General features: G+C 38.8%; 1 pseudogene; it reads right to left on the reverse strand.

Moving 5' to 3' along the window:
- Nucleotides 1–22,458, reverse strand: part of LOC114079404 (cytochrome P450 2B11-like) — a 267,418-nt pseudogene extending 244,960 nt beyond the window's left edge.
- Nucleotides 22,459–22,936: the final 478 nt, after the last annotated feature.

Raw genomic sequence — 22,936 nt, forward strand, 5'->3', positions numbered from 1 at the left:
GCATATAAACCACAATTTTGTTATTCTTTCATCTGTTGATAAGCATCTGGCTTGGTTCCATAGCTTAGCTATTGTGAATTGTGCTGTTATGAACATTGATATTGTTGCATCTCTGCAGTATGCTAATTGTATTCCTTTAAATCAGTATGTTGAGTGTTAAATCTGGGTCCAATGGTGGTTCCATTTTTAGTTTTTTAAATGAATCTCCATATTGCTTTCCAAAGTGGTTGCATCCATTTGCAGTCCCACCAACAATGTATAAGTGTATTTTCCCCCATATCCTTGCCAACAGTTATTGTTACTTGAATTTTTTTGGTAATGTTTATTTAGTTGTAGATGAACACACAGTATCTTTATTTATTTTTATGTGGTGCTGAGGATTGAACCTAGTGCCTCACACATAGGAGGCAAGCACTTTACCACTGAGCTACAGCCTCAGTCCCGTTACTTGTATTCTTAATAATTGCCATTCTGATTTGGATGAGATGCAGTTCCAATGTAGTTATTTTTATTGGTTATTTTTAGTTACGCATGTCAGTGGAATGCATTTTTTTAAAGAGAGAGTGAGAGAGAGAGAGTGAGGGAGAGAGAGAGTTTTAATATTTATTATTATTATTTTTTTAGTTATCGGAGGACACAACATCTTTGTTTGTATGTGGTGCTGAGGATCGAACCTGGGCCGCATGCATGCCAGGTGAGTGTGCTACTGCTTGAGCCACATCCCCAGCCCAAGTGGAATGCATTTTGACACAATTATAAAAGCAAGGAATATATTTTTTTCTAATCATATCCCAGAACCTGTGCTTACCCTTCTCTCTCCCATCTCCTGCTTTAAAAATAATAACTATGGGGCTGGGGATGTGGCTCAAGCAGTAGCGCGCTCACCTGGCATGCACAGGGTGCTGGGTTTGATCCTCAGCACCACATAAAAATAAAATAAAGATGTTGTGTCCATCAAAAATACTAAAAAATAAAATATTAAAAAATTCTCTCTCTCTCTCTGTCTAAATATAATAACAACTATGGATAAGTGGCAGAAAGTCCAATAGAATTTCCATGGTGGCTATGGATGTTGAACATTTTCATATATGATGTATGTTTTGTTCTTTTGCTAATTTATTGCTTGGGTTATTTGGGATTTGGGGGTGTTAGGTTTTAAATTTTAAAAAATATATTCTGGATATTAATCTCCAGTCAGAGGAACAGCTAGAAATGAATTTACCCCACAGAATTTATGTATAGGTTCTCTCTTCATGCTGTTGTATTATTTTCTGTGCAGATGTTTTTTAATTTGATGTCATTGCACTTATTGATCCTTGGTTTTCTTTCTTGAACTTTAGGGGTCTTGTAAAGAAGGCAGGTGTGTGTACCAATATGTTGCAGTGTTGAGTCTGTGTTTTGTTCTAGCAGTTGCAAAGTGTCTAGTCTTATTCTTAGGTCTTCGATCTACATTTTCCCCTTACTTTTTGATTTGTGCATTATAGCTGTGCACATTGATGGGATTTGTTGTTATATATTTGTACAAATACACAATATAACAAAATAATTTGGCCATTATGACTCTCTAGCCTTTCCCCCCTCCCTCCTTCCCTCCCTTCCACTTTTTTCCTTTCTTCTACTGACCTCCCTTTGATTTTGGGGAGATCCACCCCACCTATGTTTTCCTTTATTCCCCCTAGCTTCCACATATGAGAGAAAACATACAACCCTTAACCTTCTGAATTTGATTTATTTCACTTAACATGATGGTGTCTGATTCCATCCATTTTCCTGCAAATGCCATAATTTCATTTTTCCTCATGGGTGAATAAAACTTCACTGTCTACATGTACTATACTTTATGCATTCATCCATGGATGGACACCTACGCTGGCTCCATAGTTTGGCTATTGATTTGACTTTTGTACAGGGTAAGAAGAAGAATCTAGTTTCATTCTTCTACATATGGATATGTAGTTTCCTCAGCATCATTTGATGAAAAAGCTGTCTTTTCTTCACCATATATTTTTGACACCTTTGTCATGTACCAGATGGCTGTAAGTATGTGGGTTTGTCTCTGTGTCTTCCATCCTACTTCACTGATCTTCATGTTTGTTTTGATGCCAATAGGATGCTGCTTTTTTTTTTTTAATTTTTTATTGTGGGTTGTTCAAAACATTACAAATTTCTTGACATATCATATTCCACACTTTGATTCAAGTGGGTTATGAACTCCCACCTTCACCCCATACACAGATTGCAGAATCACATCAGTTACACATCCATTGATTTACAAATTGCCATACTAGTGTCTGTTGTGCTCCGCTGCCTTTCCCATCCTCCACCCTCCCCCCTCCCCACCTCTCCCCTCCCCTCCCCTCCTCTCTGTCTACCTCCTCCACTGTATAACCCTGAGGGTCTCCTTCCATTACCATGCAATTTCCCTTCTCTCTCCCTTTCCCTCCCACCTCTCATCCCTGTTAAATGTTAATCTTCTTCTCCTGCTCTTTGTCCCTACTCTGTTCTTAGTTACTCTCCTTATATCAAAGAAGACATTTGGCATTTGTTTTTTAGGGATTGGCTAGCTTCACTTAGCATAATCTGCTCTAATGCTATCCATTTCCCTGTAAATTCTATGATTTTGTCATTTTTTAATGCAGAGTAATACTCCATTGTGTATAAATGCCACATTTTGTTTATCCATTCATCTATTGAAGGGCATCTAGGTTGGTTCCACAGTCTTGCTATTGTGAACTGTGCTGCTATGAACATCGATGTAGCAGTGTCCCTGTAGCATGCTATTTTAGGTCTTTAGGGAATAGACCAAGAAGGGGAATAGCTGGGTCAAATGGTGGCTCCATTCCCAGCTTTCCAAGAAATCTCCATACTGCTTTCCAAATTGGCTGCACCAATCTGCAGTCCCACCAGCAATGTACAAGTGTACCCTTTTCCCCACATCCTCGCCAGCACTTGTTGTTGTTTGACTTCATAATGGCTGCCAATCTTACTGGAGTGAGATGGTATCTTAGGGTGGTTTTGATTTGCATTTCTCTGACAGCTAGAGATGTTGAGCATTTTTTCATGTACTTGTTGATTGACTGTATGTCCTCCTCTGAGAAGTGTCTGTTCAGGTCCTTGGCCCATTTGTTGATTGGGTTGTTTGTTCTATTATTGTCTAATTTTTTGAGTTCTTTGTATACTCTGGATATTAGGGCTCTATCTGAAGTGTGAGGAGTAAAGATTTGTTCCCAGGGTGTAGGCTCCCTATTTACCTCTCTTATTGTTTCTTTTGCTGAGAAAAAACTTTTTAGTTTGATTAAGTCCCATTTGTTGATTCTAGTTATTAACTTTTGTGCTATGGGTGTCCTATTGAGGAATTTGGAGCCCAACCCCACCGACTGTAGATCGTAGCCAACTTTTTCTTCTATCAGACGGCGTGTCTCTGATTTGATATCAAGCTCCTTGATCCATTTTGAATTCACTTTTGTGCATGGCGAGAGAAAGGGATTCAGTTTCATTTTGTTGCATATGGATTTCCAGTTTTCCCAGCACCATTTGTTGAAGATGCTATCCTTCCTCCATTGCATGCTTTTAGCCCCTTTATCAAATATAAGAAAGTTGTAGTTTTGTGGATTGGTTTCTGTGTCCTCTATTCTGTACCATTGGTCCACCCACCTGTTTTGGTACCAGTACCATGCTGTTTTTGTTACTATTGCTCTGTAGTATAGTTTGAAGTCTGGTATCGCTATACCGCCTGATTCACACTTCCTGCTTAGCATTGTTTTTGCTATTCTGGGTCTTTTATTTTTCCATATGAATTTCATGATTGCTTTCTCTATTTCTACAAGAAATGCCGTTGGGATTTTGATTGGCATTGCATTAAACCTATAGAGAACTTTTGGTAATATCGCCATTTTGATGATGTTAGTTCTGCCTATCCATGAACAGGGTATATTTTTCCATCTTCTAAGATCTTCTTCTATTTCTCTCTTTAGGGTTCTGTAGTTTTCATTGTATAAGTCTTTCACCTCTTTTGTTAGGTTGATTCCCAAGTATTTTATTTTTTTTGAAGATATTTTGAATGGAGTGGTTGTCCTCATTTCCATTTCAGAGGATTTGTCGCTGATATACAGGAATGCCTTTGATTTATGCGTGTTGATTTTATATCCTGCCACTTTGCTGAATTCATTTATTAGCTCTAATAGTTTCTTTGTAGACCCTTTTGGGTCTGCTAGGTATAGAATCATATCATCTGCAAATAGTGATAATTTAAGTTCTTCTTTTCCTATTTTTATGCCTTTAATTTCTTTCGTCTGTCTAATTGCTCTGGCCAATGTTTCGAGAACTATGTTGAACAGAAGTGGAGAGAGAGGGCATCCCTGTCTTGTTCCAGATTTTAGAGGGAATGCCTTCAGTTTTTCTCCATTCAGAATGATGCTAGCCTGAGGCTTAGCATAGATTGCTTTTACAATATTGAGGTATGTTCCTGTTATCCCTAGTTTTTCTAGAGTTTTGAACATAAAGGGATGCTGTACTTTGTCGAATGCTTTTTCCGCATCTATCGAGATGATCATATGGTTCTTATTTTTAAGTCTATTGATGTGGTGAATAACATTTATTGATTTCCGTATATTGAACCAGCCTTGCATCCCAGGGATGAATCCTACTTGATCATGGTGTACAATTTTTTTGATATGTTTTTGTATCCGATTCGCCAGAATTTTATTGAGGATTTTTGCATCTAGGTTCATTAGAGATATTGGTCTGTAGTTTTCTTTCTTTGAAGTGTCTTTGTCTGGTTTAGGTATCAGGGTGATGTTGGCCTCATAGAATGAATTTGGAAGTTCTCCCTCCTTTTCTGTTTCCTGAAGTAGCTTGAAAAGTATTGGTATTAGTTCTTCTTTAAAGGTTTTGTAAAATTCTGCTGTATACCCATCCGGACCTGGGCTTTTCTTAGTTGGTAGTCTTTTTATGGTTTCTCCTATTTCCTCAATTGATATTGGTCTGTTTAGGTTTTCTATATCCTCCTGACTCAATCTGGGCAGATCATATGACTTAAGAAATTTATCTATGCCTTCACTATCTTCTAATTTGTTGGAGTATAAGGATTCAAAATAGTTTTTGATTATCTTCTGTATTTCTGAAGTGTCTGTTGTGATATTGCCTTTTTCATCCCGTATGCTAGTAATTTGAGTTCTCTCTCTTCTTCTCTTCGCTAGCATGGCTAAGGGTCTGTCGATTTTGTTTATTTTTTCAAAGAACCAACTTTTAGTTTTGTCAATTTTTTCAATTGTTTCTTTTGTTTCAATTTCATTAATTTCAGCTCTGATTTTAATTATTTCTTGCCTTCTACTACTTTTGCTGTTGTTTTGCTCTTCTTTTTCTAGGATTTTGAGATGAAGTATGAGATCATTTATTTGTTGTTTTTTTCTTTTTTTAAGGAATGAACTCCAAGCAATGAATTTTCCTCTTAGAACTGCTTTCAATGTGTCCCATAGATTCCGATATGTTGTGTCTGTGTTTTCATTAATCTCTAAGAATTTTTTAATTTCCTCCTTGATGTCTTCTATAACCCATTGATCATTCAGTAGCCTATTGTTCATTCTCCAAGTGATGTATGCTTTTTCCTTCCTTCTTTTATCGTTGATTTTCAGTTTCATTCCATTATGATCAGATAAGATGCATGGTATTATCTCTACTCCTTTATATTGTCGAAGAGTTGCCCTGTGACATAATATATGATCTATTTTTGGGAAGGATCCATGTGCTGCTGAGAAAAAAGTGTAACTGCTTGATGTTGGGTGGTATACTCTATATATGTCAATTAGGTCTAGGTTATTAATAGTGTTATTGAGTTCTATAGTTTCCTTATTCAACTTTTGTTTGGAAGATCTGTCCAGTGGCGAGAGAGGTGTGTTGAAGTCTCCCATGATTATGGTATGGTGGTCTATTAGACTCTTGAACTTGAGAAGAGTTTGTTTGACGAACATAGCTGCACCATTGTTTGGGGCATAAATATTTATGATTGTTATGTCTTGTTGGTGTATGGTTCCCTTAAGCAGTATGTAGTGCCCCTCTTTATCTCTTTTGATTAACTTTGGCTTGAAATCTATTTTATTTGATATGAGTATGGACACTCCTGCTTGTTTCCGAAGTCCATATGAGTGATATGATTTTTCCCAACCTTTCACCTTCAGCCTATGTGTGTCTTTTCCTATCAAATGCGTCTCCTGTAGGCAGCATATTGTTGGGTCTTGTTTTGTGATCCATTCTACTAGCCTGTGTCTCTTAATTGGTGAGTTTAAGCCATTAACATTTAGGGTTATTATTGAGATATGGGTTGTTCTTCCAGCCATATTTGTTTATTTCTGTTACTAAACATGGTTTGTTTTCCTCTTTGATTATTTCCCCCCCCCCCTTTACTGTCCTACCTCCCACTGTTGGTTTTCATTGTTATTTTCCATTTCCTCTTCCTGTAATGCTTTGGCGAGGATGTTTTGAAGAGATGGTTTTCTAGCTGCGAATTCTTTAAACTTTTGTTTATCGTGGAAGGTTTTAATTTCATCCTCCATCCTGAAGCTTAATTTTGCTGGATACACAATTCTTGGTTGGAACCCATTTTCTTTCAGTGTTTGAAATATGTTATTCCAGGATCTTCTAGCTTTCAGAGTCTGTGTTGAAAGATCAGCTGTTATCCTGATTGGCTTGCCCCTAAATGTGATCTGCTTCCTTTCTCTTGTAGCTTTTAAAATTCTCTCCTTATTCTGTATGTTGGGCATCTTCATTATAATGTGTCTAGGTGTGGATCTCTTATGATTTTGCACATTCGGCGTCCTGTAGGCTTCTAGGATTTGGGATTCTGTCTCATTCTTCAAGTCTGGGAAGTTTTCTTGTATTATTTCATTAAATAGACTTCTCATTCCTTTGGTTTGGAGCTCTGTACCTTCCTGTATCCCAATGACTCTTAAGTTTGGTCTCTTAATGTTATCCCATATTTCTTGGATGTTCTGCTCATGGTTTCTTAACAGTCTTGTTGAGCTGTCTATGTTCTTTTCCAGTTGAAATACTTTGTCTTCATTGTCTGATGTTCTATCTTCTAAGTGTTCTACTCTGCTGGTAGTATTCTCCATTGAGTTTTTAAGTTGGTTTATTGCTTCCTGCATTTCTAGGATTTCTGTTTGTTTGTTTTTTATAACCTCTATCTCCCTGTATAGTTGATCCTTTGCTTCCTGGATTTGTTTGCGTAATTCGTTGTCGAAGTGATCTTTCATTGTCTGATTTTGCTGTTTAATGTCTTCCTTGATATTCCAGATCATCTGAAGCATGTATATCCTGAATTCTTTATCTGACATTCCATCTGCTGCAGCTGTTACCTCTTCTAAAGTTGCGTTGACCTGCATTGCTTGTGGTCCTTTCTTTCCTTGTCTTTTCATACTGCTTGCGTATCTTTCCTGCAGGTGCGGGCGGTGGCTCTGCTCTCTCCTTATTCCAATTGGAGTGTCGTGGCTACCACGCCGGCAGGTCACTGGGCCTGTTCTGGGCTCTGGCAGCGGCTCTGTTCTGCCCCTACTCCAATTGGGGTGACGAGTGTACCACGCCGGCAGGCCACCGGGCCTGATCCGCCGGTCGGTTGCAGGTTTGCCTACCCTGCAGGCGCGGGAGGCGGCTCTACTCTGCCCCTACTCCAAATGGGGTGACGTGTCTGTCGTACCGGCAGGCCACTGGGCCTGTCCCGCTGGTCGGTCGCAGATCTGCCCACCTTTCGGGCACGGGTGGAGGCTCTGCTCTGCCCCTACTCCAATTGGGGTGTCGTGACTACCCCGCCTGCAGGACGCTGGGCCTGTTCCTGGCACGGGTGGCGACTCTGCTCTGCCACTACTCCAATTAGGGTGGTGTTTGTACCACGCCGGCAGGCTCCTGGGCCTGATCCGCCGGTCTGTTGTAGGTCTGCCTTCCTTGGAGGCGCGGGCGGTGGATCTGCCCTGCCCCTCCTACCACGCCTGCGGACCCCTGGGCCTGATCTGCAGGTTGATCACTGGTCTGCTCACCCTGCGGGCATGGGTGGCGGTTCCGCTCCGCCCCCACTCCAATTGGGGTCACGTGACCACCACACTGGCAGGGCCTAATCCGGGCGTGGGAGAAGGATCTGCTCTGCCCCTACTCCAGTTGGGGTGACGTGTGTACCACACTGGCAGGCCACTGGGCCTGACCCGCCAGGCTGTCACAGGTCTGTTTACCTTGCAAGCGCAAACGGCGGCTCTGCCCTGCCCCTCCTACCACGCCTATGTACCACTGGGTCGCGGGTCTGCCCACCTTGCGGGTGCGGGTGGCGGCTCCGCTCCGCCCCCTCTCCAATTGGGGTCACGCGGTCACCACGCTGGCGAGCCGCTGGGCCTGCTCCGGGCACTGGCGGCGGCCCGGCTCCTCCCCTCTGGCTCGACGACAAATTGAGGAGACTCGGGTGACTGTGCCTCACCCCCCCTACCAGGAGACCAACTGCTTATGTCACCGCTGGTATTGATGAAGTTCTCTCCTCCGCCGCTTTCTGCTGACATCAGATCTCTGCCATGTTGGTATCCTATGCGAATGGCAGCATTTCGTTCCCCTTGCCGGGCAACCAATGCAACGGGTGAGTCCTGACCCGCCCTCAGCAGGACCCGGACCAAGAAGCAGTTTCCGCGGGCTCCTAGCCAGGATGCTGCTTTGTAAAGAATAATAATAATAAAGAGGAGACAGAGAGACAAGGTGCAGGAGGCAGGAATGTGGCAAAGTGGCTCTTTGTCCAAGCGGCCATGTTTATTTATAACAATAGGTTATATTAGGTCATTAGTACCATAACCACATTATTGTTTAGAGTATCAGTAAGGTTGTTTTTTCTGCAGTTACATTTTATAGTTACAATATGTAATGTTAGGAGCTTTGTGCAGTTCTCAAGAAATTCCATTGTCTCAAGTTACTGTTAGGCAGGCAGTTCCAGGAGCACCAGAGCTTGGTGAAACATTGTAGCTATCAAGCAAGCAACTTCCTTTATTCCCAGGAGTTAAGTACCTAAGATTAAGGTCCAAGCTGATAAGACCCTAGCATGGAGGGCATTACTATAGCAACCAGGCATCCTATGCTATTGTACAGAAAATTTCCCAGGCACCAAGCATGCCACAGCCATGAAGTCATCAGGGACCACAGTCCCAAACACAGACCCCCCTACCCTGCTTTTGTTACTCTATCTCTGTAGCATAATTTGAGGTCAGGTAATGTGATACCTCCAGTGTCACTCTTCTTGCTCTCAATTGTTTTAGCTAGTCTCAGTGATTTATTCTTCCATAAGAATTTTAGGATTGTTTTTTTTTTCATTCTGTGATGAATGCCATTGATATTTTGATGTGGATGTCATTAAACCTGTAGAATGTTTTTATTAATATGGCCATCTTGCCAATATTAATTCTGCCTCTCCAGGAACATGGGAGATGCTTCCATATTCTAAGGTCTTCTTCAATTTCTTTCTTTAGTGTTCTGTAGTTTTCATTGTAGAAGTCTTTCACCTCTTTTGTTAGATTGATTCCCAAGGGGTTTTTTGTTTTTTTTTTTTGAGACTGTTGTGAATGGCATAGTTTTTCTAATTTCTCTTTCAGCTGATTCATCATTGGTGTATAGGAACACAATTTATTTATGGGTGTGAATTTTATATCCTGTTGCTTTTCTGAATTCTTCTATGAGGTCTAGAAGTTTTCTGTTGGTCATGCTCCTTTTGTTAATCTAACTCTGTATTATAATTTGAGATCATGGAATGTGATGCCTCCAGTGTCACTCCTCTTGCTCTTGTTTATATTCTCTATGCTGTATTCTTCTATATGCATTTTTTTACTTCTGTGATTAATTACATTAATATTTTGATGGAAATGGCATTATATCTGTAGAACATTTTTGTTAATATGGCCATTTCAGTGATATTAAATCCTGCCAATCTAAGAACATGGGAGGTCATTCCATCTTCCAATGTGTTCTTTAATTTCTTTCTTCAGTGTTCTATGGTTTTCATTTTAAGGGCTTTTGCATTCATAGATTTATTTCTGCACATTTTGGGGGGTTATTGTGAATAGGAGCATTTTCCTGATTCCTTGATCATCAGATTCATTATTAGAGCATAGGAAAACTATTGATTATGTTGATTTTGTATCCTATTAATTTTCTGAATTTATTCATCAATTCTAGAAGTTTTCTGGTGGATTTTTTCAATTTTAAATTTATTTATTTATTCTAATTTGTTATATTTGATAAAAATGCATTTCAACTTGCATTACACATATACAGCACAATTTTTAATGTCTCTGGTTATAAAAAAAAGTAGAGTCACACCATTCATGTCTTCATACATGTACTTAGGGTAATGATGCCCATCTCATTCCACCATCTTTCCTACCCCCATGCCCACACCTTTCCCCTTCATCCCCTTTGCCCTATATAAATTTTCTCCATTCCTCTCATGCTTCCCCCCCCCCCCATTATGGATCAGTATCCATATGTCAGAGAAAACATTCAGCCTTTGGCTTTGTGGGATTGGTTTACTTCACTTAGCATGATATTCTCCAACTCCAACCATTTACTTGCAAATGCCATAATTTCACTTTTCTTTAAAGCTGAGTAATATTCCATTGAGCATATAGACCATATTTTTTAATCAATTCATCCATTGAGGGACACCTACGTTGGTTCCATAGTCTAGCTATTGTGAATTGAGATGCTAGGAACATTGATGTGACTGCATCACTATAGTATGCTGATTTTAAGTCCTTTGAGTATAGACCGAGGAGTAGGATGACTGGGTCAAATGGTGGTTCCATTTCCAATTTTCTGAGGAGTCTCCATACTGCTTTCCATAATGGTTGCACCAATTTGCAGTCCCACCAGCAATGTATGAGTATATCTTCCCCCCCACATCCTTGTCAACATTTATTGTTGCCTATATTCTTGCTCCATTCTGACAGGAGCAAGATGAAATCTTAGAGTAGTTTTGATTTGCATTTCTCTAATTGCTAGAGATGTTGAACACTCTTTCATATATTTGTTGATCAATGGTATTTCTTCTTCTGTGAAGTGTCTGCTAAGGAGCCCATTTATTGACTGTTTTTTAAGGGTTTTTTTGGTGTTTTTTGACTTCTTTATATATCCTAGAGAGTAATGCTTAATTGGAGGTGCATGTGGTAAAGATTTTCTCCCAATCTGTAGGCTCTCTCCTCACATTACTAATTATTTCCTCTGCTGAGGAAAAAGCTTTTCAATTTGAATCCACCCCATTTATTGATTCTTGATTTACTTGTTGCACTTTAGGAGTCTTGTTAAGGAAGTCAAATCCTAGGCTGACATGATGAAGATTTGGGCCTATTTTTTTCTTCTATTAGCTGCAGAGTCTCAGTCCTAGTTCCTAAGTCTTTGATCCACTTTGAGTTGATTTTTGTGCAGGGTGAGAGATAGAGGTTTAATTTCATTTTGCTACATAGGGATTTCCAGTTTTGCCAGCACCATTTGTTGAATAGGCTATCTTTTCTCCAGTGAATATTTTTGGAATCCTCATCTAGTTTATCTCTATGTCCTCTATTCTGTACCATTGGTCTACAAGTCTATTTTGGTGCCAACACCATGCCATTTTTGTTACTATATAGCTCTGTATTATAGTTTAAGTTCTGGTATTGTGATGCCTCCTGCTTCACTTTTCTTGCTAAAGATTGCTTTAGTTATTCTGGGTCTCTTATTTTTCCAATAAATTTCATTATTGCTTTTTCTATTTATATGAAGAATTTCATTGGGATTTTAATAGAAATTGCATTAAATCTGTATAACACTTTTGGTAGCATGGCCATTTTGACAATATTAATTCTGCCTATCCAGGAGCATGGGATATCTTTCCATCTTTTGAGGTTTTCTTCAATTTCCTTCTTTAGTGTTCTGTGGTTTTCATTGTAGAGCTATTTCACCTCCTTTGTTAGATTGATTCCCAGGTATTTTATTTTATTTTTGAGGCTATTGTGAATGGAATAGTTTTCCTAATTTCTCTTTCAGTGGATTCATCACTGATGTATAGAAATGTGTTTGATTTATGGGTGTTGATTTTATATCCTGCTACTTTGCTGAATTCATTTATTAGTCTTAGAATTTTTCTGGTGGAATTTTTTGGATCTTCTAGATATAGAACCATGTCATCAGCAAATACTGATAGTTTGAGTTCTTCTTTACCTATTTGTATCCCTTTAATTTCTTTCTTTTGTCTAATTGCTCTGGCTAGAGTTTCAAAGATGATGTTGAATAGAAGTGGTGAAAGAGTACATCCTGTCTTGTTCCAGTTTTTAGCTGGAATGTTTTCAATTTTTCTCCATTTAGAATGATGCTGGCCTTGGGTTTAGCATATATAGCATTTACAATGTTGAGGTATGTTCCTACTATCCCTAGTTTTTTGAACATGAATGTGTGCTGTACTTTGTCAGATTTTTTTCTGCATCTATTGATATGACCATAAGGTTCTTGTCTAAGTCTATTGATGTGATGAATTACGTTTATTGATTTCCATGTTGAAACATCCCTGTATCCCTGGGGATGAACCCCACTTGATCATGGTGCACTATCTTTTTTATATGTTTTTGTATGCAATTTGCTAGAATTTTATTGAGAATTTTTGCATTTATGTTCATCATGGATATTGATCTGAAGTTTTCTTTCTTTACTGTGTCTTTGCCTGGTTTTGGTATCAGGGTGATATTAGCCTTGTAGAATAAGTTTGGAAGGGTCCCTTTATTTTCTATTTCATGGAATACTTTGAGGAGTGTTGGTATTATTTCTTATTTGAAAGTCTTGTAGAACTTGGCTGAGAATCCATCTGGTCCTGAGCTCTTCTTGTTTGGTAGGATTTTTGATGGTATTTTCTATTTCATTACTTGAAATTGACCTGCTTAAATAGTTTATGACCTCCTAATTCAGTTTGGGTAAGTCATGTGCCTCCAGAAATTTGTTTATGCCTTCAATATTTTCTATTTTATTGAAGTATAAATTTTTAAAATAGTTTCTAATTCTCTTCTGTATTTCAGACATGTCCGTTATGATATTTCCTTCTTCATCTTGTATTTTAGTAATTTGAGTTTTCTCTCTTTTTCTCTTCATTAGCATGACCAGGGTTTATCTATATTATTTATTTTTTTAGTGAACCAACTTTTTGTTTTGTCAATTTTTTTCAATTGTTTCTTTTGTTTTGATTTTATTGATTTCAGCTCTGATTTTAATTATTTCCTGCCTTCTCTGATTTTGGTGTTGATTTGTTCTTCTTTTTCTAGGACTTTGAGATGTAATGTTAGGTAGGTCATTTATTTGTTGAGTTTTTATTCTTTTAATGAATGTGCTCAATGCAATAAACTTTCCTCTTAGTACTGCCTTCATAGTGATTTTTGATATGTTGTATCAGTGTTCTCATTTACGGCTAAGAGTTTTTAAATTTCATCCTTGATTTCTTCTACTATCCATTCACCATTCAATAGTGTTTTACTTAGTCTCCATTTGTTACAGTAGCTTCTATTTTTTATTTTATCATTGATTTCTAATTTCAATCCATTGTGGTCTCACAGAATGCAGGATTTTATCTATTTTTTTTTTGTATTTACTAAGAGTTGCTTTGTGGCATAATTTATGGTCTATTATAGAGAAGGAGCCGTGTGCTGCTGAGAAGAAAGTATATTTGCTAATTAATGGATGAAATATTCTATGTATGTCTGTTAAGTCTAAATCATTGATTGTATTATTTAGTTCTATAGTTTCCTTATTTAGTTTTTGTTTGGAAGATCTATCTAGTAGTGAGAGAGGTGTGTTAAAGTCACCCAGTATTATTGTATTGCGGTCTATTTGACTCTTGAAATTGAGAAGTTTTTTTCTGATATACATAGATGCTCCATTGTTTGGCATAAGTATTTATAATTGTTATGGCCTGCATATATATATATATATATATTTCCCTTAAAAAGTATGAAATGTTCTTTGTCTCTTCTGATTATTTGGTTTGAAGTCTACTTTATCTAAGAATGAAAACCCCTGCTTATTTATGCAAACCATATGATTGATAAGTTTTTTCCCACCCTTTCACCTTCAGTCTGTGGATGTCTTTGCCCATGAGGTGAGTCTGTTGTTGGGTCTTGCTTTTTAATCCAATCTGCCAGTCTATGTCTTTTGATTGATGAGTTTAGGCTGTTAACATTCAAGGTTATTGAGATATGATTTGTTTTTGATTTATTTCTGGTTTTTGATTTGTCTTAGTTTCTCATTTGGTTAGAATGTCCTTTTAGTGTAGATCCTCTCTTTGCTGGTTTTCACTTTTTTTTAAACTTCATTCTCATGAAATATTTTGTTGAGAATCTCTGTTGTGTAGGCTTTCTAGTTGTGAATTCTTTAAATTTGTTTATCATGGAATGTTTTAATTTCATCTTCAAATCTGAAACTTAATTTTGCTGGATATAAAATTCTTGATTGGCATTCATTTTCTTCCAGAGTTCAAAATATATTATTTCAGGACTCTTAACTTTGAGGGTCTGGGTTGAGAAATCAGTTGAGATCCAAACTGGTTTCCCCCAATACATAATTTGATTTTTTTCTCTCACAGCCTTTAAGATTTTATCTTTATTTTCTGTGTTATTCATTCTAATTATAATGTATCTTCGTGTGGGTCTGCTGTAATTTTGTATATTTGGGGTATGGTAAGCCTTTTGTATTTGATTTTCCATTCCATCCTTTGGGTTTGGGAAATTTTCTGCTACTATATCATTAAAAAGATTGTGCATTCCTTTGGTTTGGATCTCTGCTCCTTCATGTATTTCAATAACTCTTAAATTTGTTCTTTTCATGTTATCCCATAATTCTTCGATGTTCTCTCCATGGTTTCTTACCATCTTCTCTGCATGTTCAACTTTACTTTCAAGATTATATATTTTGTCTTCAATGTCTAAGGTTCTGTCTTTCAAGTGGTCTAGTCTGTTGGTGATGCTTTCTATTGAATTTATAATTTGGTTTACTGATTCCTTCATTTTGAGGATGTCGGCTTGTTTTTTTATGATCTCTAACTCTTTTTTAAAGTGGTCTTTCACTTCCTGTATTTTTTATTTTATTTCACTCCTTATACTATCCTTTACTTCACATATCAATTTAACTATGTACAATCTGAACTCCTTCTTGGACATTTCTTCTACTGTGTTATCAGTGGCTTCTGTTGTTGAAGCATATTGGTTTGTTCGGGGCAATTTTATTCCCTTGTTTTTTCATGTTGTGTGTTTTCCCATCTAGAAGTATAAATCTAAGGCAGCATAAATTTCTACCCTGTATACTTATAGTGTCCCTGAAAGTTTCCAGTACTTCACCTTTAATGGTGAGACCAATATCAACAGCACCCAGTGCAGACACAATGTATAGCCTTAAACCTAATAACTCCCGCTAAGGCATCTACTGCTTTCTTGCATTAAAGCAAAATGAATTCAATAACTATCTATAGTAAAAGCAGAAAATTTGTCAAAATGATTTAAAATTTCAGATGGTGGATAGAGAACAGAGGTAGTGTAATATGTGATATTCACAAGGGGGGAAGTGTTGGGAGTGGCCACATAGGAACTGAGCGCCCCTTAGCCTTGAGCAATGAGAGTATGGAGATGAGGCAAGCCAGATATGAACTGTGTGTGTGTGAATTATGAGCATTGAGCACACAGGGTGGACTGAACCCACGTTGCCCCTCTGTTTGGGTGGGCAACAGTGTCTTTTTGCTTGATCTGCCTATGATCCCCACACAACACATGAGATGGGTGTGACCTTCCTAGATGTCAGTCTACCTGCTGACAGCAAGGATTCACGAAGCTAGACTCAACCCTCTGAAACCTTACCTCTTGGCCTATTTGAATGGCTTCTCCCCCAATAAAAGGGTTCAGCACATGCTCCTTGCTCACTTTCTTGCCTGCCTTGCCCCCCTTGTGGGAGCTGCAGCTGAAGAGCAGTCACTGAACCCAAAGAAAAGGTACTTTCTGTATCTGTGTCTTTATTTAGTCCCAAAATTCACTTGGAGTGACCCTGATTGGTTTAGTTGTGTGATGTGACAATTGGTGCCCGAGCAGGGACCTCCAGAGTAAATTTTAGAAATTTAATGGATTTGGAATTTTTCTCCAGAAGTTAAGCATGCTTAGGATTTCAGAGTATCAAGGGCAGATTTATAAAAGGGGGAAAATTAGACAAAATAAAGTCAGTGACCTTAAACGTTTTTGCAATCCTGGGGACAAGAAATAGACATCAAAAAATGAGAAATTAGAAAATTGGAAGTACCACAGAAATTAAGATGATTGGTAAAGGATATATTGCTAATTTTGTACTCTCCCACAGGAAAAGTGTTTTTGTAGATTTTGGGGGCGGGGATTGTTTTTGTGAATTTTTATATTTTGAAATATTAGGTAAAGATTTTTTTGGGGGGGTTATATGTTAGGAATCTTCACTTGGAGAGTGAGAAAACAAAGGGCAAGATTTTTAATGTAAGATTGATATGGGGGATTCTTTTCCTACAGAGAAGTAAATTTTGTTTTTCTATTATTTTTTAAACATTTTGAAAGTCTCTAAATATTAAAACAGGGTCTTACTTTGAGCCCCTATCAACAGTTTATCACTTAAAAAATAATTCCAAAAATAGTTATCCCTAAAATATTAGACAGACAGCCATAAATAAATCAGCTCAATAGCCAATAGCTAATTTCAATTAAAAATCTAACATGATAGACTATTTCTCAAGTTTAATAATATGAGACAATGCCCTACATACATTAATGTTTTTAAAATTGGTAAAGTCATAAATTATACATAATTATTAGAGCTAATTTTACTACATTAAATAAAATTATTAAGGATGCTCATACTGTTTCTTTATACACAAAGATTGTTTTGACATAAAATCCCTCAAAATGCCTTTGCTAGCTCAATGTTATATAAAATCCTAAATTAGATCACTCTCTTAAACAATACTGTTAATTTGTTTTTACCCATTAATATTTGAGATACTCCCCCTACTTAGGTCATCACTAAATTTGATAACAATAATGACAGTTTTTTATGCATTTGTAGATAAGACTATTCATTTCTCTATTTCACTTTTTTATTAATGGTAAAACCAAAATATCTTCTCTAGGCTTATTTAGCATATGTACCTCCTATTTTGTATAGATGTTTATATTTTTCTCATGTCCCTAGTAAAGACTGCCACTCCTAATTTTAAAACTCTGTCTTTAACTTCATTCGAAATTAAGATAATTATTTAAGGTAATCGAGAGCTAATTTCAAAATACAAGTTTTTATATACAACTTATTGTATTCTTTATTTTTTGAAATTCTGTTAAAGTAAAAAATCAAGTCTTACGTTTAGTAAAGGACAAATTTCTATTTACCATGGTCCCTTTAAATTACTTTTGTCAAGTCTCACAACCAGCTAGAGATAACAAATCTTTTTTATCATTTAAATACTTGTACTATTGTCTATAATTTACACTAATGATATTATGATTTATGCCAGCCTTTCATTCAATGTTAATACATTAAAACAGGGGGAGGAACAAAACCCTACAGGCACATAATAGATCTTACAAAATATTTTAAATTTTTTTCTTAATTGTAATGTTGAGTCTTACTGCTACTGAACATGATCAATAAATTAAATCAAATTTCAAAAGATAGAGTATAAACCAGTCATCGTTAAAATGACTGAAAATTCTGGCTCAGGAAGGTAAATTTCCAGCTGCAGAGTTTATAGCCATGCAGCTTCACAGGCTTATCAGGTAAGTAAAAATTATGAACAAACTTATATGGAACCATTTCTTAGGTCCACTTTTAACATACATTGCAATGTGTACCGGAAAGTCCACCCATGTAACTAGATTACTTGTACTGACTGTAATGGTCAGTTATACCTATATGTTGATCCTACAGTAAACAGGCTGTCTGGGAGTATTTTCTGAGCAAAAGACATCATATGAGAAACTTAAATAAGCTGATTATGCTGATCCTTAGTAATTAAGATTATATATCTGGACAATTGTCCAAATAGAAAGATTGTTGAAATATAACTTTCCTATAAAGGCCAGTTAGTTACATAAAATATCCACCAATGTATTATTGCCCTAAATAAAACATGGCATTTGCAGGTAAATGGGTGGTGTTGGAGAAGATAATGCTAAGTGAAGTTAGCCAATCCTCTCCCCAAAAAAGAAAAAAAAAAACAAATGCCAAATGTTCTTTCTGATATTAGGAGGCTGACTCATAGTGGAGTAGAAGGGGAAGTTTGGGAGGAATAGATGAATTCTAGATAGGGCAGAGGGGTGGGAGGGAAAGGGATGGGGCAGGGGATTAGCAAGGATGGTGGAATGTGATGGACATCATTATCCAAAGTTCATGTATGAAGACACAAATTGGTGTCAACATACTTTATATACAAACAGAGATATGAAAAATTGTACTGTATATGTGTAATAAGAATTGTAATGCATTCCACTGTCATTTATTTTTTTAAATCAATAAAAATGCTCTAGAAGCCACTGTAATGAATAATGCAAATGAGCCCCCCTGCTCTATGGTTTGTGGAAAGGCTTAAATGCCATGCCAAATAAAAATGTCTGTGTTACTATGGCCAAATGCAATGCTTCACAATAAAATTGGGAAAAAATTAAGAATCTTCTGATGAGTGTTGGCAAAGTAATAAAAATAAACTGGATCTTCCAAAGTTAATTATTTTATTGAAATGATATTTTCTATTAACTTCTTTTGTGTTTCAATAGTAGATCATGATAATCTCAGACCAAGAGTCTAGTGGCTGAAAGATATAATTCCCTAATTGCCTTTTTTATATTAAGAAAGGGGGAAGCTGCTACATAGGAACCAAGCACCTCTTAGTCCTGAGTGATGAGAATGTGAAGCTGTGGCAAGCCAGCCATGGGCTGTGTGTGTGAACTATGAGCATTGAGCACACAGGGTGGACTGAACCCATGTTGCCCCTCTCTTTGGGTGGGCAACAGTAAGAGTCTTTTAGCTTGCTCTGCCTATGATTCCCTCACAGCACATGAGATGGGCGTGGCCTTCCTAGATGTCAGTCAACTTGCTGACAGCAAGGCTAGATTCAACCCCCTGAAACCAGATCCCTTGGCTTATTTGAATGGCTTCTCCCCAATAAAAGGGTTCATGCTCCTCATTCTATTTTTCTTTTTTTGCCTGCCTTGCCCCCCTTGTGGGAACTGCAGCTGAAAAGCAGTTACTGAACTCAAAGAAAAGTTACTTTCTGTGTCTGTGTCTTTATTTAGTCCCCAAATTCACTTGGAGTGATCCTGATTGGTTTAGTCATGTGATGCAACAGGGAAGAGAGAAGCTCGTAGTAAAAATTCACAGGAAGAGTGGAAGAGAAGCTGACAGAGATTGGCTGTTGGTTGGAGGAAAGTTGGAAAGAAAATAGACAAGAGAGGGGAAGAATATGAACAAAGAGAAAAAAGTTAAAGACATAAGAGTACAACAAAAATGCAAAACCCTATTCATATATCATTGACCTCCACACACTGATGCATAAAAAAATCCTGTTCCAAATATGGTAGAGAGATTTAAAATAAAATAAAATAAATATTTCTGGAAAGTTGAACTGTCTCTGTCAGTTCTCAGCCCTGTCTCTGACATCTCTTGGGATCACCAAACCCAGATCAGCCATCATAAAACCCAGACTCTATCCCACCCATCTGGGCTTCCACAGGCTCAGCCACGCTGCAGTCCCAAGATCTCAATGCTGCTTCTACTTGCAGAGAGACTACCAGGGATACACTCATGTAAAGGAGCAACCTCAAGATGCAGCTGCAAGACAAGCGCCATCAGCACTCTCAGCAGGAAGACCCCAGGCTCCTCCAAACCCACATGCACCCCCACACTGGACCTGCAGGTCCCAGCTTGAGGCTCCAGACAGAGGCTCTTGTGGTGGTAAACCTGCTGGCACCCAGACCCCGGGCCTGGCTGGTGTCCCAAAATATGTGTAGCCATGTACAACCAAACCTGTAGTCTCCTCTGAAGCAGTCCTGCAGGCCGTGGAAGCAGAGGTACTAGCGGTGGTTGTTGGCAGCCGGCAGCGGATCAGCAGCCGCAGCTGCAGCGGTAACTGCCACTGCAGCTGTGGGGGCAGCATCACCAGGCGATCCCCAGGGGTCAGCAATGTATCAGCTTCAGTTACGTCCAGCAGCACCCAGAAAGAAGACCTCCAGGCGACCGCAGGCTAACAGCAGCGGAATCAAAGGCAGTAGCCATTGAGGTTGTGGTGCAGGCGGCAGTTGATTGACGGGAGACTTCCGGTTCACAGCACCCACCATGCAGAAGCGCCGGAAGTAGTTCCCAGGACACTGAGGCATTTCCAGAGAAGAGACTTCTGGGCACAAACGCCGTGTCTGCGGCAGCAGACCCCTTTTTTGTTTTATATGGCCTTTTGATGAATAATACCTGTTTCCTCTTTGGAGGAGGCAAAAAAATAGGGCAGGCATTGACAGTCACAAGTATAACATTACAATCCCAGTAACAGACACCCACCTATGAACAAAGAGTCTGATTTTTTTTTTTCTTTTTGGATTTCCCACAGCTGGGCTACAACAGCAGAACAACGTTATTCTAAGGATGAAAACATTCACAGAGTTTCGTGTAAGTTTAGCAAACAATGCGGTAACCAAATTTTCCAGAGTGCTTCCCCATGAGCCAGCAGCTGTTGAGCTGAAGCTGTTAATGATTTTTATATCTCCCCAAGTCACAGGAGGTCTAGTATCTTAGGGCCCTCTTGTAGTGTTTCTTCTCTTTTGAGAAAGGTGATCATCTTTTGGTTCAGTGGAATCCTCCTCATCCAAGGTCAAATGGAACTTGGGGATTGGTTGTGAAGTCCCTGAAGCCAACTCATGATTGACAGGTCTCATGCATGGAGCTGGAGTCTAAGCAGGACCTGTTGGTGTAAGCATAGCAGTCTATCCTGTTCCCCATGTAATCAGGGGTGTAGGGTCTTCTCATTCTGGGTCTGGTGGAACCCTATATTTCACATAAATTTTTGGTAATGGCTGTTTGGGAATAAAATGTCTACCCAAGGCAGATGAGCAATTGTGAGTATTAATTTTGTATTGCATGTTGAGTGCATTAACTATAAATCAAACAATATGTAAGGCATTATTAACATGAGAGTGGCTAGTTCCCCTTTTTGGTTTTTGTTTTAAGAGTACAATGTGCTCGTTCAATTTTCATTGATACTCACTCTGGGTTTATTTGGGCTAATGCTTATAGGTCTAAAAAAATCTATCTACTTGCATTTCTTATTTATTACTCTGCTTTGCCACTATGGACAAGCCTGCTCATTAAAAACAGATGATGCCCCTGCATATACATCTTGTGCTTTTGCACAATTTTGTAACCAATGAAATTTATAATTTTAAATCATGAAATTCCTCATAATCCCCTCTCATCCAGTAAGTGCTGGGAGTTGAAATCCTCATGTGTGGAGAAGAACTTGGGGGTCATTCAACAGGAAGCCCAACATAAAGATCTCATTAGTGCCATCGCAGGGAAAAGAAAGGGGGATTTGACATGATGAGTGGGTGATGAGACAGGGAGACAGGAAGAGAGAGGGCGGGAGAAATTGAGACACAGAAAGCTTAAGACAGCCCAGAGGAAACATAAAAAGGAACAACCATTGATAAGACTGTGGAGAGAAGACCAGACACTGTTTCCACAAACTTGAGGGACAGGTGAATAAAAAAGGAAAACTGGGGAAATTCAAGACACCATGTATGCCTGCCCACATCCCCCCAAGCTGTGTCCCCCTTACCATAGCCTTTGAAGAGGCAGTCAAAGGTGGCCTGCTGGCCTCTCCCACTGAACTCCTTAGCCTGATCCACCAGCGCCTCCTTCACTGCATTATATCCACACAACACCACGACCTGGCGAGTCCCCAAGTGGATGGTGAACACAGGGCCATAGTGCCTGCTCATCTGTAGGGGGTGGATGCGAATGGTTAGAGGGCTGGTTTCCTGTCCAGCTTCCTCATGTCAGGGTCCAGGATGCATTTCTCCCAGGCTCTGATACTCAAGGAGCTAAAAACCCAAGATCTGGAATTTTCTGGCCAGGAACTGGCCGCTGAACCTGAAAAATCCCTGTGTCCTAAGAATCAGATGCATCCTGGTCAATCCTCTGCCACAAAGCCACAGTGAATCTGGGAAGCCCCCAAGCCCACCCAATTCCACCCACCTTTCTGCCTGGTTTGACCTTCACAAAGCTGTTGTACATCTCATTTTTTTCCAGCTGCAGGTAGTTTCCAAGAAAGGGCAGTGGAATGGGACCTGGAGGCAGCTTTCCCTGGAGACTCCTGTGCTTCCAGACAGACTTCAACACCATTGCACTCAGGCAGGCCAGCAAGGCCACCAGAAACAGCTCAAAGTCCAGCATGGTGCTAGTGTTACAGGTAGGTGGTGATGGCTGGGTAGTTTGCATTTATATACTGTGGGATATAACTGTGGCCTTTGGTTCTGTTTATGCAGTTGCTTCTTTCCTATCTGAACCACTCCTTCCAACATGAACCTTGACTATTTTGGAGAGTGAATGAACTCCAGGTCAGCAGCTGATCCTGTGGTGTTGGCCAAGCCTGGTAAATATTCCTTACCAAAGTCAAGGATGTTATTAGCCTCGACTCTTGACTTTGGTGCTAACAATTATCAGATGGACTGGGACAATGGGAATCCTTGATGCAGCAGAATGTTCCTAGTACTGCAGAAGTAGGATAGCTGCGAAAAATGTTTCTAGCTCTGTAACTTTTTGGGAACAAAGAAATCTCTTGGTTACTCAAAAGCTCTGAACAATTTGCAAAGCTTCTGCAGTTAAACTTCCTGACTATGAGACCCTGTATAATAAACTTGCAGAGCTAGTT

This window comes from Marmota flaviventris, chromosome 18 (assembly GCF_047511675.1).
Source record: "Marmota flaviventris isolate mMarFla1 chromosome 18, mMarFla1.hap1, whole genome shotgun sequence".
Taxonomy (NCBI): domain Eukaryota; kingdom Metazoa; phylum Chordata; class Mammalia; order Rodentia; family Sciuridae; genus Marmota; species Marmota flaviventris.